At 40.2% G+C, this 3,136-nt stretch overlaps 1 long non-coding RNA gene across 2 annotated transcripts in view; it reads left to right on the forward strand.

Annotated features, from left to right (window-relative positions):
* Positions 1-274: 274 nt before the first annotated feature.
* The window catches only part of LOC122182933, a 23,963-nt gene continuing 21,101 nt past the window's right edge, over positions 275-3,136 (forward strand). For both annotated transcript variants that reach the window (XR_006180042.1, XR_006180043.1), the window contains exon 1: positions 275-388. This is a non-coding gene — a long non-coding RNA (uncharacterized LOC122182933). The remainder of the gene's footprint in view (positions 389-3,136) is intronic.

Raw genomic sequence — 3,136 nt, forward strand, 5'->3', positions numbered from 1 at the left:
TGTGTCCTGGCTGTTTGCAACAGAACGGCCCTGCTTGGGGGAAGAAGTCCATGTGAGGCATTCAAGGTTGAATTCTCTGGCTGATCCTGCATTTCCCATGGGCTGGTGAGAGCTCATGGAACACTTAATATTTAAACTGTTGACACAGTGCCCAATTTAGACAGCAGCTTCAGCCTCACCCTCGTTTGGAGAAGTGTGTTGGCTGGGGGAAAGCCGCATGACCCGAGCAGCCAGCACAGAATGTCCTGGGGCTGCTTCACCCCGCGCGGCTGGGCTGCGGCTGGGTTACATCTGCTCTGTACGTCCAGGGAGAGTGTGACTTCCACTGGTTTCCCAGCACAAGGTCTATTAGATGAGACTTCACAACACAACTAGCTGGACAATATTTGTGAGTTTTTCCTGGTTTTTTGTGCTTTTTTTTTCCTTCAAAAATTCTAAAAATGTGAAATTGCACTGACTCCAATGAAGTGCTTTTCAGCTGCCTTAAAAGTAAATACTTCAAGTTTAGTAACCGTTTTGCTCTCAGTTTTTGTGAATTTCCCTCCTTCCTTTGCCTGCCTGAAATTTTGCATTGCAAATTTTGTTGATATGACTCAAAACATAATTTATTCTCGGACGTGAATGCTCCAAAGATATATCAACAAAAACCGAAACCTTCTTGACACTGATGATTTCACATGCGGTAAGGAAATCAGTCTGAAATTTCTAAAACAACTCCTTTTTTAGACTCTCTTCTTTCTCCAGTTTAAGAGGACGTTGACTTTAATGCATGATAGCTGGCAGAGCAATGCACCAAGCTCTGCCCTCTTGCTACCACCCAAACTTTTGGAGGTCAATCCACAGTTGTATTTCCTATAAATGTGTTCATGCTTTTTAAAACTTTGGATAATATTATGATGTTACTTAAGTGCCTAAACCATTGAAAAGTCTGAGGAGCCTGGATGTTTAAAACTTTTGGACGTGTGGATCTCTGTCGTTATTTGAATGTTTGATAGGTCAGCACAATTAATGCTGCAATGTCCCTCCTGTTATCAGCAGAAATTCTTTCAGGACCCGGTAACATATTGAATTTAATGGGGTGTTTGTTGCTGTAAAGCTGCCTAATCTGGGCTTCCAGGAATGTCAGGTGTGGCTTACTGTAAATGTGGATTAATATAGTACAATTGCTGGAATTCTAATCTAGACAAAATATTCCTCATAACAGACTGGAGGATAGATATCTAGGGTGGTTGTGACCCCTGTCTATGGTTATGAAGGGATTATTAGCATCTTCTGCTGAACCACAACTGGAAGAAATCATTAAGTGCTTTTCCCTGTTGCAGTGTGAGATCTTGCCATGGAAACCCAGGGTACAATAGATGAAACAGAAGAGAACAGGGAGGCAAGGTGAGATTAACAGAACTGAAATCTCACTTCAAATTAAATGAGACAAGAAGATGAAGTAGTTTTTCCAGCAGCACTGGAGTATGTACTGTAAACAGTATGCACTCTTATCTCTTTAATATAATGAAGGCAGGAGGAAAAAAGCATCACAGAACCTCTCCAGAGTGGCAGATTAGCAGGAACTGTAACTCACCACCACAGCTCAAAAAGATTTACGTTGTGCTGCTTCCCTCTTCATTCTCTCGCTGTTTAACCATCAACACTGCAGACACTACCCACTTGCTACTTCTCTTTTAAATCAATCAAGTAGTTGGCTTTTATGTTTCTTATTGGGTGGGAAATTCCTCTAGGTTGAGCCGTGCATCTGTGATTTTGGAGCAAACTGTGGAAGGTTGAATCCCCTCAAGTGTTTGGACCCTTGAAACTAAGGGCTGGTTGTTCAGCTTCAGAGAGCTTCAGTTCCAAGCAAATATGAGAACGGTGGGAAGTCCAAGAGCATTCTGTGGCAGGGGCATAAGGACACGTGGGTGCAGCCTTTCAGCTCAGAGGGCTTGAGGGATTTTGATTGTGAGGACTGGCACACCAGGCTTGTGAGAGAGTTATGAGTTGAGTTGTCACATACGAAGGAAGTAAGGTAATGATTTTACATTAGATATGGGCTTTGGACTCAGTGGGGAAAAAAAAGATCCAAAAAAAAAGAAAGCCTCCTTTTTCTTTTCACCTATGATCGTGGCTGACCACACATTCCCTCTTCCCCATTGACCCCCCTTAGGGTTTCCTCAGCCCTGAGAGACAAATTGTAGCACCTTGGCCTCTCTGCACATCCTTATCTGCACATCCAAATCTTCTTGGTGACTTCAGGAGAACAAATCTTTTAACCTAAGATGTTTGGAGCTTAATAATCTGCCTATTAACAGATTTCAGTTAAATACCTCAATGCCTTGAATCAGTCAGTTCTGAAAATGATACTGTCTCAGCTACTTTTGGTTAGCATAAAAAGGTCCAGCCATGCTTGAGTACTTCATTTGCTTGTAGAAGTAAGAGCTTATATTTTTTACTCCTCAAAATCAAAGTAAGTTACCTCATAGCAAAAAAAAAATAAAAAAAAAAAAAAAAGAAAAAAAAAAAAAAAAAAGAAAAAAAAAAAGAAAAAAAAGAAAAAAGACAAGGATTTAGTCTGTTTTCCACTTTGCTCTGGGCAATAGCATAGAGCTTGTGTGCATCCAACTCTTGGTACAACCCAGTAGGATACTTGGATATGTAGAAAACTTTGCTGAAGTTGTAGCAAAGTCCTTTGGACACACATTTTAAATGGCATAACAAGAGTTCTGCTATGAAGTTCAGGACAAGTTTGAGTGCTCTGGATGGTAAGTTCATCTGTTTTTTCATAGCTCAGTAATATGGATTTGGCCTAAAGACAGTGACTTAAAAATGGAAACCTCTTGTATTGAAACCAGCAGAGAAAAAGTTCTCCTTTAAAGGTTGTATTTGTTATGTTACTTTTGTTCTGGGTAGGAAAAAAGAAAGCAAACCCAAAAGCCCAAGAAAGATTCCTAACCAATTGATAATTAACAACTTTCAAGTACATTTATGTCCACATACATTTGTTTTCTTTTTTTAAAAAAAAAGAAATATTTTTAGTGTTTTAACACTAAAAAAAAGGAAGAAAGGAAGGAAGGAAGGAAGGAAGGAAGGAAGGAAGGAAGGAAGGAAGGAAGGAAGGAAGGAAGGAAGGAAGGAAGGAAGGAAGGAA

Source organism: Lagopus leucura, unplaced genomic scaffold (assembly GCF_019238085.1).
Source record: "Lagopus leucura isolate 7727_CA_CO unplaced genomic scaffold, USGS_WTPT01 Super-Scaffold_100016, whole genome shotgun sequence".
In the NCBI taxonomy this organism is placed as follows: domain Eukaryota; kingdom Metazoa; phylum Chordata; class Aves; order Galliformes; family Phasianidae; genus Lagopus; species Lagopus leucura.